Source organism: Peromyscus maniculatus, chromosome X (genome assembly GCF_049852395.1).
Source record: "Peromyscus maniculatus bairdii isolate BWxNUB_F1_BW_parent chromosome X, HU_Pman_BW_mat_3.1, whole genome shotgun sequence".
Lineage (NCBI taxonomy): Eukaryota > Metazoa > Chordata > Mammalia > Rodentia > Cricetidae > Peromyscus > Peromyscus maniculatus.
Genome location: NC_134875.1, coordinates 57,264,740 through 57,276,527, shown reverse-complemented (window position 1 = coordinate 57,276,527; position 11,788 = coordinate 57,264,740). Strand labels below are relative to the sequence as shown.

General features: G+C 38.2%; 1 long non-coding RNA gene across 1 annotated transcript; it reads left to right on the top strand.

Annotated features, from left to right (window-relative positions):
* The first annotated feature begins 296 nt into the window (after positions 1-296).
* On the top strand, positions 297-11,353 carry LOC143271033 (uncharacterized). The gene is made up of 2 exons (XR_013048297.1): positions 297-580; positions 11,193-11,353. It is a non-coding gene; the product is annotated as an uncharacterized LOC143271033 (long non-coding RNA).
* The last annotated feature ends 435 nt before the right edge of the window (positions 11,354-11,788 follow it).

Here is an 11,788-nt window from a genome sequence, read left to right as displayed (position 1 = left end):
AGGTTGCCTGTGGGTGTGTCTGTGAAGAGGTGACTTTATTACATTAATTAAAGTAGAAAGAACTGTTTATTGTGGGTGGCACCATTCCCTAGGTGGGGGATCATTACCTATATAAGAGTAGAGAAAGTGAGCTGAGTATTGGCATGCATGAATTAATCCATTGCTCTCTGATGTGAACTGTACTTGTAATGTGACTAGCTGATTCAGGTCCTGTTGCCTTGACTTTCCTGTCATAATGGAATAGAATCTGGAATTGTGAGCCAAATAAACCCTTGTTTTTGCCAGAATACTTTATCACAGCAACAGGAGAAGAAAGCAATAGAGTTTCCTATCTTTACGTTTTATTTTTGTGACCTACTGAGTTTGCTTCACTTTGCTTACACAAGGATGAGTGGGACATTATTTACAAGAGCCTGGGCAATTTAGTAATGGCCACACCACTGAAGAAAATGACAGCTCTTCCTCTAGCAACCATTTACTGCCTCATGAGCCACTCTCCATCCTCGATGGAGTGATTACCAGTCCTCTCAGAGAAGGAATTCCTTACAAGGAAAAGCATGCTCCCAATGAAGTGTAGAAGGTAATGTAATATGATTTACAATGGTGCAAATAAAGACAGAGTTACCCCAAATCATCACAATATATTGAAAGTAGTGAAGAGTTTCCAAGCGTCAGAAAGGAGACTTAAAAATTAACTGTGCTTGTCACTGGGTTGTGGGGTTGCTAGTTAGTTGCATTTACTACTCCATCTGTGAAGGCCTTTTCACTATTGTTTAAACTGAAAATCAATGTCTATTATAATTATGAAACAAAGACTGTAAAAGTATGCCCCACAATCAAGGCAACTCAGAGTGAAGCAGTGGGAAGACTTAGGATTTTAGAGTCAGAAATTTGGGCTTTGCCAGTGACTGGGAGCATGCTTTTCTATCTAAGAAATTCCTTCTTTCAGATTCTTTGGTGGGCTTTGATTAAATATGAAACGCCTTTGAAATTACAGAGATGACTTAATCAGCCATGCTTTCACGTGAAACTATTTCTATCTATCTATCTATCTATCTATCTATCTATCTATCTATCTATCTATCTGTCTGTCTGTCTGTCTGTCTGTCTGTCTGTCTGTCTGTCTGTCTGTCTATCTTCTCTCTTATCTGTCTATTCTGTGAAAAGAAAAGCAGTATGCTGATAGTGCAGTGAGTGAAAGGAATTCAATGTTACATAATTTCAACTATAACTCAGTGTCTTGTTATACCTGCAGTTAATTAGAAAGTATATGTAGGATTTAAAATCTTTTCTTGTTTGTAATGTTTTTCCTGTCTTCAAAACTTCAATATCTTGGAAATGTTTTTAAGAGTAGCTGCCACAAATTAAAGTGTTTAGCGTGCTCAACTTAGTTCTATCTAGAAAATTTCAATGAGCTTTGCTCTGCCAAACTCTCTGCTGCAAAGAAGAGATTGGCATTTCACTCTTCCACAGAATCTTTCAGAGAAGAGAAGGCATCCACCCATAGTCCTCTTCACTTCCAATAGCTTCCCCCACAAACATTCCCAGCTGTCTTGTATGGACTAAATCTAGACGTCCACTGCTTACTTGATCTGTGACCCAGTAGTCCCTCTCAAAAGTAGAAGAGCCAAAACCTAGGACCAACCTTCAGATACTTGAAAGTTTCAGAATCTTCCATTGTGTGAGGCCACAGGCATGAGGAGTTAGGAGCTTCCATTCACTGAACTCTTTTGAAACAAAACTATTTGTCTTAAAGTGGTGAAGTTGGTGGAGTTAGTGTTCAAGCTTTGAAGTTCCTAGGGTCATTGGAGTGTGTTGGGAAGATGTCCCACAGGAAGTGATGTTTCAGCTGAGACTGGAGGACTAAGAAATTCAGTCAAGGAAGAGTGAGTGAAAGGAGGAGTTATTGAGAGATGTTAGTCAGATACAACAGGCAGGAAACGTTCTATGACCCGGTTCATCCTTGGGGAATTCTTGTGTGGAAACCTACTACCCTGCAGTTGGGCAAGTTTAAAATGTCTTCTTCTATACTTGTCCTGTGAAACGTCACAATTGCAGCAAATGCCCTAACTCATTCTCCTCTCTACTCTAGTCAGCCTTCACAGTGGAGTGTTACCTTTGTCACCAGGACTTACATCTGTGGAATTAGAGAAAAGAAGAAAACCATTAAATAAAAAAATCAGTCACCATTTTGTTTTACACATTCTTGCACATCTTGTAATGCAAAGCAACTCTCAATAAGGTATTTCTTTCACTTTCATAAATATCTTTTATTAAAGAAAGGCAGAAGTTGGAGATCAGTACCATCTAGTGACCACATCTGGAATGACTACTGGTTCATCATTTAGCAGGAAGCCTTGGAAAATACTGTCCTCCCACCAGTAGAAGGATTTTTCTGGAAATTTCTATGGTAAATGAAGTGACTCAGAGCCTATAGATATTAAATTATTTTAAACTGTGTGCTAGAAGTTTTCCATGATAATGGGAGACTCTGTGTTGACTAATTTGAGTATGTGTGAGATAGCAAGCCAATCAGTGAAACACAAATGTCTGAATCTAAATAAAGACTGCTAAAATTTCCTTGTTGCTTCAAAAGTGTGTATACAAGTTGTGGAATATTTAACTATGCAAAGATGTGTTGCATTTGTTTATGTTGCGGAATATTTGTTTAACTATGTAAACATGTGTTGCATTTGTTTAATTATGTAAAGATGTGCTGCTGTTTTACCTCGCCTGTCTAAGGCACCTGATTGGTCTAATGAAAAGCTGAACAGCCAATGGGTGAGGGAGGAGATATAGGTGGAACTTCCAGGCAAGGAAAATAAGTAGGAAGAGAAATTTAGGCTCAGGAAAGAAAAAGGAGAAAGAAAAGGAGACGCTAGGGAGATGCCAGGGACCAGCCAGCCAGACATGGAGGAAGCAGGAAAGTAGGACAGAAAGGTAAAAAGCCCAGAGGCAAAATGTAGATGGATAGAAACAGGTTAAGTTAAGTTATAAGAGCTAATGGGACAAGCATAAGCTAAAGGCTGAGCTTTCATAATTAATAATAAGTCTCCGTGTCATTATTTGGGAGCTAGTTGGTGGCCCAAAGAAAATGCCAACTACATATACACATATAGAGAGAGCATATACATGTTTATGTCCAGAAATGCATTTTGCCAAACTTTTCTATCATCACATCCAATTAATAATGCACAACAATATTGTAAAATTTTATGGTTTTCCTTTGGATTTCAAAATTAATCTTTTTGTTTCAAAAATAACTGCAATGGAGAAATACTCACTAGAGAAAATCTCTGTGTTGTCTTTTATCCTGATATATAGAAAGATGTCAATATGTGGTAATTTAGCTCATATTTTCTTCATAAATTTCGGTGTGTCTCCTGCTATATAAGTTATCACATAAATTTGTATAGTGTTTTTCAAATGTTAAATCATTACATCTGATAATGTATTTACATGTATATTCTTTTTAAATTTTTCTTTATTCTTGAGAATTTCATGCATGTATAAAGTGGAAATATGGTCGTATCTACCCCATTTCCTTTGTTCAGCTCCTCCCATCTCCTTTTCAACATGCCTCTGCCCAGCTTCTAATTTTATGTCTTTTTTATTTTTGATAGCCCACTAAGTCTAGTTAGTGTTGCCCATATGTGAATGGATGTGGGAATATTCAGTGGAACATGGGAAACCTACCAGTGACCATATCCTCACTAAAGAATGATTCTCCCTTGCCAGTACTTGTCCCCAGCCAGTGGCTCATCAGTAAGAGACCTGGAGATTCTCTACCTTCTCTACTCTGTTTTTTGCTAGAATTTTAGTTTCCTTGATTTTGTGAAGTAAACCACAGCTCTTTGTGAGACCATGGGTGTGTAACATGTGTTTTAATTTATGTACATTACAGTTTTCTTCTCTTTTTCCTATGTTTTATTATAGTGCAAGATTATTGTGGAATCATTTCACTGTAAAGTTTCAATATATTTTGAAACATTCTGATTTATTTATGTATTATGTATATAAATTGTCTGCCTGTAAAATATTCTGGAAATTTTTCACATAATTCACATTTCCTTAGAGTTATTATCTGGATTTTAATAAAGTCTCTTTTTCACTTTCCATCAATGTTTCTAGCTAAATTTACAATCTCATGTACTATAAATATTGTCACTAATTATGTGTATTTATAACTTTATGATCACTGTCACAAAGAAAACATATAGCTTTGCCTATAATGTTCATGAATGGATGATTTTGTCTAGGAAGTTTTGTGTAATATTTGTTTACATTGTGAAGATATGTCTTTGCCAAGGTGCCTTCTGATTGGTTTAACAAAGAGCTGAATGGCCAAGAGTTAAGCAGGCGATATAGGCAGGACTTCTGGGCAGAGAGAGAGGCACAGAACAAATCAGAGGTACAGAATGAAAGAAAGATAAAAAGCTATGTGGTAGAATGTAAATTAAAAAGTATGGGTTAATTTAAGATGTAAGACCTAATTAGGAACAAGCCTAAGCTGTAGACCGAGCCTTCATAATTAATATAAGTCTTCATGTCATTATTTGGGAGCTGGTAGGCAGGACAGAGAAAGGCTCATTACAGGGAAGTGTGTATGATTGTGGTTTTTAGAATCAAGTGTGGAAAGTAAAGATGTTTCTAAGAATGATAAGGAGAAAGAAGTTAGCACAGAGAGTACCGTATAATAAGAATGAGATGATAAAATCTTTCAAGAAAGAGAATTCATCTTTGAAACTTTCTGTCCTATATGCTGGTCTGTCTCTGTGATTTCACCATTTGAAAATATTTATTTATTTATTTATTTATTTATTTATTTATTTATTTATTTATTTATTTATTTATTTATTTATTTATTTATTTATTTTTGGTTTTTTCGAGACAGGGTTTCTCTGTGTAGCTTTGCGCCTTTCCTGGAACTCACTTGGTAGCCCAGGCTGGCCTCGAACTCACAGAGATCCGCCTGCCTCTGCCTCCCGAGTGCTGGGATTAAAGGCGTGCGCCACAACCGCCCGGCCAAATATTTATTTATTTATCTGATTTATTTCAGTGTGTGTGTGTGTGTGTGTGTGTGTGTGTGTGTGTGTGTGTGTGTGTGTGTGTGTTTGCACACGTGCATGCGCTCGAGCATGTGTTTGCCACTGTGTTCCTATGGAGGTGAGAGTTCTCTCCATTTACCATTCCTAGGAATCAAACTGAGGTCATCAGTCTTGGCTGCAAGCACCTTTACTCACTGAGCCACACCATTAACTTGATTTCACCCTTCACTTCAGCATTAAAGAAGCAATTTCCATATGTTTGATAAAGAAATGTCAATTATGTGTTTACTTGATAGAAGCTCGAAGTTTAGATCCCAGATCAACCACAAGTCACAAGCCTTTCATTCAATTCCCTGGTGCTGGCCTCTGCTCTAACATATAATATATATTCTATGTATGGAGATAGGTCTTTCCTCATTGTCACCCTGATCAACTCCTGAGCACTCCCTGCCCCTCTTCCATGCTTTATGGTTTCTATGATTGAAGTGACATCATTTTCATTCTTATCCACCTACTGCTTCTCAGTGCTTCCCATGTACTAATCTATGTATTTCTTTACATGAAAATTGAGATATGATATTATTGCTGTTATTTCGATTATTAGCTTTACCTTTGAGATGAGGAATGGGAGGGAATGAGAGGTTTAAAGTTAAAATGGAAGCTTTGTATTTTATCGTATATTACTTTGAAACACTACTTCACTTTTAGCTGATACATAATAATAATTATGCATATTTTGGGGCAAGGTGTGATATTTAAAACATAAATTTTAAGAATAAAGTGAATTTTAGCATATCCATCACCTCAAACATTTACTTCCTTGTCACAAGAGCATTTCGAATCCCCTCTTTTAGTTCTTGTGAAATATACACTATGATATTATTAACTACAGTATTGCAATTGTCCTTTTATATTATAGAATGCCCGGAATTATTCCTGCTATGTGTCATTCTACAACCATTGGTCATTGTTCTCCTCACCATTGCACACAATCCTCTGATTGCCACGATTCTACTCTGAATGTCTACAGATGAGCATTTTTAGATTCCTCAGATATGTGAGATCATGAGGCATTTGTCTTTCTGTGCTTTGATTAAAATTTCACACACGTACGCTCTTATTTTAAAAAATAAATATTTGGCCTATAATTCTACCTCTGGGTATATACAGAGAGTTGAAAACAGTTGTTTAAGCCAAAGGTTGTTCATGAATATTTATACAACATTATTCATCATTTTAGCCGGCAGGTGGAAACACCCAAATGTCAAGCAGTGGATAAATATGCAAACAAAACGTGATATAGCTACTCAATAGAATGTGATCCCACTATAAAATTACTGATGTATACTATACCATGATGAAATCTTGAAACTATTACTGCATGGTTCTGTTGATATGAAATGTCCTCAGTGAATATAGGGGCAGGAGCTGGAGAGATGGCTCAGTGATTAGGAACACTGGCTGCGCTTCAAGAGGACCCAGGTTCAATGTCCAGAACCCATATGGCAGCTCACAACCATCTCTAACTCCAGGCTCAGGGAATCTGACGCCTTCTTCTGGCTTCTGTGGACACCAGGTATGCACATGGTGTCCAGGCATACATGCAGGCAAAGCATCCATATGCATAATACATATTTCAAATAGACATAGAATAGATAAGTGGCTGCTTCTGTGTGTAGGGGAGGATGAGAGGGGTAGTAAATGGCAAGAGTGTCTCCTTATGGTCACGAAAGTGTTAAAAATGAATTGTGTAGTTATGGTGGCACGTTTTTGCGACTATATTAAAAACCTTGGATTGTTACACTTTAAAGAGGTGTATTATAAAGTGTATGGTTGTGAATTGCATATCAACAAATAGTTACAAAATGTAATTTTTGAGGAAAAAAAACTGGTTTTGATTCCTGACATTTTAGTACAAGGAGTTCTTGGGCCCACCGTGGCAAAGTTTTCAAATTGATCCCCAGGGCTGCTATAGTAGGGCAAGAATTTTTATTCATTTTGTTTACCATTATACCTGTCATTTAGTAGACAAGTACATTCCCATGAGGAACTCTTCAGTATTTAAAGTAGCCAGTAGAATGCAAGCTTCAGGACGGTGGGAATTTCATCTGTTCTCTTCAGTGATGTTTTCTGTTGCTCTTGAGCAGTGTCTAGCACAAGCAAGGTACTCAGTATTTGTAAAATGAGTGTACTGCTTCTTCTGACTCAAGTCCAATGGAAACTACTGTATTCAATATTCATCCCCATGGAAAACAGAGGGAGAGAAAAATACATGAAAACGAAGCAACTGATAATGAATACAACCTGAGTACTCAAAGATGAAGAAATGGCAATTTTGTGAAAAGTTTTCCAAACCCCTTAACAATGAAAGGAATTGAAGGAAGGAATAGTAAGTTTGGTTCCATTCATTGAAACTAAACTCCCATCAGCACATTAAGATATTCAGTGTATGCCTCCCCTACAGTCACACACAGAGAAAGAACGGTGCATGGGAGACTGAAGGGTATTCAGGCATTGTGAGGTGGAGGTCCACTGACAGTGGTCCAGGTGGCTGTTTAGAGAGTCCTGAGCAATGGCAACACCAATAGACATGCTAACATGGAAGGTATCCATTTCAAGGGGCCTCAGTCCTGGGAAAAGAACTCCAGGCAGCTAAGGAATGCTGAGAGTGGGAGAAAGAGTCTTCCCCAGGGAGGAGCCTCTAAATTAATTATCCAATACTGCATGGTCAGCCCTGAAAAAACATACATACAAGCAACATTCTATGGACTGAGCAGGTTGTATTTACATTTTTAGAAACGTATACATATATGTAAAAACAGTTGAAGAAATAGAGGCTATGGATTTGAGAGAAAGCGGGGGGGGGGAGCGGGGGGGGAGGGGGGCTTGGTACAGGGGAAGGGCTGCATAGAGGAAAGAGAAGGGAGGAATGCTATAATTATGTTTTAAAAACTGCAGGAACTCTGCTGGTTGAGGACATAACCATGACACAAATAAACAAAGTCCTTTCCATTCCATAGCTCATGTTGATGTGAGATTAGTGAAAGGTAATAAACAAATAAGAAATAAAATATAGGGTGTGAGAAATGGTGTAATTTGGAGGCCAGTGACATGAGAAGCATGAGATTGGCATCCAAAATAGCAGATTTTCATCCGAGCTCTGCTCTCTGAAAAGCTGTGTGGGGAAGCAATATATAATAGGGGAAAATTAGCTGACAGGTACAAAATTACTGCTAGATAAGAGGAATAATTTTTAGTATTCTATATCACAGCAGGGTGACTATAGTAAATAACATCACTGTATACTTCGAAACAACAAGAAGAGGTCCTAAATGTTCTCATAACAAACAGATGCTAAATATCTGAGGCAATGCATGCCAATTATCCCAATCTGATCACTGCACATTGAATACACGTTTAGAAATGCCACGCTACACCCTCAAAATATGAACAATTATTATGTGCCCATTAAAAACAGAATGAAACTTAAAAACCCAAATGAGCAAAAAGACCTTTTGAAAACTGCTGTGTGTGAGCAAGGACAAGCAAGAAATACAGTCAAGCAAAACACCTACGATTTTGAGAGCAGCATTTAGCACTTAAGTTAATGCTTTTCTGTAGGCCACAAGTCAAAATTACTAGCAGAGAAAACATCAGGAGTTGCTTCTCTTACCTGCAATCCAAATCCATTAAATCCATTCCCCGTGCTTTTAGGCACTTAGAGTTATGTTGAATATTTCTGATATAATTCTTATAAGGGCATAAAGCAAACTGTTTTTGAAACCCCGCAAAGGCTTCCCAGACCAATTTCTCTCTCTCTAAAATGAGCTAGTCCAATAGAAATACAGTTGGCATACGTCTCTCTGGATTTGAGAAAAATATCATGCATATGATAACAATTAATGAAAAAAAGAAGCTATGAATTTGAAGGATAGCAGGGTGGGGTATATGAAAGTTTTGGAGAGAGGAGAAGGAAAGGAGAAGCATTGTAGTTAAGTTACAATCTCAAAAAAAGTATCCTTGGGAATCATTTTATTGCTACATTTCTTTAGGAGAACAATAGTATTCCTTTCCCCCTAGGCCACTCACACAGTGTCAGGCATGGGCTTCATCTCATGGAGTGGGCTTTAAATCCGATCAGATAGTGGTTGGCTCCTCCCACACCTTCTGTAACACAGTTGCACCAGTGAATCTTGCAGATAGGTCACCGCTGTAGATCGCAGTGTTTGTTGCTGGGTTGATGACAGTATGCAGTGTCTTTCAGACTGTGAACTAATGTCTCCAGTGGCGAAGCCTCTAGTCAGGCACCAGCTCAACTTCTCTGAATTCAATGGGATATCTAAGTGTTGTCATCAGCTATAAGGCCTGTGCTGGCTAGTTTTGTGTCAACTTGATACAAGCTAGAGTCACTGGAGAGGAAGAAGCCTCCCTTGAGAAAATGCCTCAATAAGATCAGGCTATAGGCAAGCCTATAAGGTATTTTCTTAGTTAGTGATTAATGTGGGAAGGCCCAGCCCATTGTGGGTGGGGCCAACCCTGGACAGGTCCTGGGTTCTATAAGAAAGCAGGCTGAGCAAGCCATGGGGCACAAGTCAGTAAGCAGCACCCCTCCGCGGCCTCTGCATCAGCTCCTGCTTCCAGGTTCCTGCCCTGTTTGAGTTCCTGTTCTGGCTTCCTTCAATAATGAAGATGATGAACAGCAATATGGAAGTATAAGCCTAATAAACTCTTTCCTCTCCAACTTGCTTTTTGGTCACGGTGTTTTATCACAGCATTAGAAACCCTAACTAAGACAGGGCCTAAGACAGTTTGTGGAGAGATGCTGACAATGGACTAAACCTCTGAAACTGCAAGCAAGCACCAATTAAATGCTTTCTTTTATAAGAGTTGCCGTGGTCAGGGTGTTTCTTCACAGCAATAGAACACCGACTAAGACATACCATATTTGTCTTTTGGGGTCTAGGTTACCTCATTTGGGATGATTTGTTCTAGCTTCTTCCATTTTCCTGCCAATTTCATAACTTCATTTTTTGAACAACTAAGTAATATCCCATTGTGTAAATATACCACACTTTCTTTATTCATTCATCCATTGATGGACATCTAGACTGTTTCCAATTTCTGACTCATGACTATAGTAGAGCAGCAATGAACATGGTTGAGAATGTGTCCTTGTGGTAGGATGAAGTTCCTTTTGGGTATATGCCCAAGAGTAGTATAGCCGAATCTTGAGGTAGATCGATTCCCAGCTTCCTTATGAACCACCACACTGATTTCCATAGTGGATGTACAAGTTTGGACTCCCACCAGCAATGACAGCTGTCATTTGCTTTATTGATCTTTATTGACTGGTATAATATGATGAATATAGCAATAAAATGACTGTTAATAACATTTTGCTAGACTCAGGTCAGTGTCTTGCTCAGAGAAGTTTCCTTCTGAAGTAGTTGGGTACATACACAGAAACCCACAACTGGACAATGTGCAGTGAGTGAGAGGCCTTACAACACTCAATCCTAAATGGGATGTCTCCATCAAATCCCTCCCCTTGTGGCTCAGGGAACTCTGTAGAAGAGGATGCAGAAAGATAGTAAGAGCCAGGGGGATGGAAGACACCAAGGAAACAGGGCCTTCTAGACACAACAGAACTAAACCACATATGAACTCATAAAGACTGTGGCAGCATGCACAGTATCTGCATAGGTCTGCACCAGATGGGGTACCAGTGATAAGCAGGGAAAGTAGACAGAAGCTCCAATCCCTAATCCAGAACCTATCTCCAATTGATAACTGCTTGCAAATGAAAAAGTAGTTTTCTCCAATGGAGTCTCACTGGGTAAACAAACCACACTTAAGGGCGGGCCAACACCAAATGAACTTAAATTTTGAAGAGGTTTTTTTTTTTTTTTTGCTTCATAATTCTTTGTCTGGGCTTTTGTTTCTCCCCTAAAATGTCTTTTGCTTACATATTATGCTGTCTGGTTTCGTGCTTTTTATGGGATTTTCTGTGTGTGCAAATGTGTGTGTCTCTGTGTCTATGTGTGTTTCTTGTGCTTTTCTTTGGCTCTTTTTCTACTGTTCATTTGTTTGTTTTGTCCTTCTCTGGTTTGTTTTTTACTTTATCTCATTGTTTGTTCTTTTTAGATGCCTGCTTCTCTAATGAGAAAGAACAAGAAAAGATGTGGATTTGGGCATCTGAGCAGATAGGAAGATCTGGGAGGAGAGGAAAATGCAATTGGAATATATCATTAAAAACACATCTATTTTCAATAAAATATAAAACAATAAAAAATCAAATTCTAAAATGTGTATTTATTGCTGTTTTCTGTTTGTTTGCTCACTTGCTTGCGTGCTTGATTTTTAGACAGGATCTTACTATGGCTTGGAACTTGCTATGTAGGCCGGGCAGCTCTTGAACTTACAGTGATCCTCCTCACTCTGCCTCCCAAAAGATGGGATTAAGGGTGTGTGTTTCATTACAGGTTTAAATGCATCATGTTCTCAGAAAGAATGTGTAGTGCTTATGGCAACTGCGTTGAGAATGGAAGCAGAGAGTTTTCATGAAATGGATAGCAGTCTTAATCTTTCCCCCCATACTTAAAATTATTCTTAATTGAAAAATTTAATTGTCTATATTTATTGGGTAGAAGGTGATATTTCAGGATATATTTGTATGTATACACAGTATGGAATGATTAGACCAAACTAACATCTCAACTGCCTCACCTACTTTATTTTTT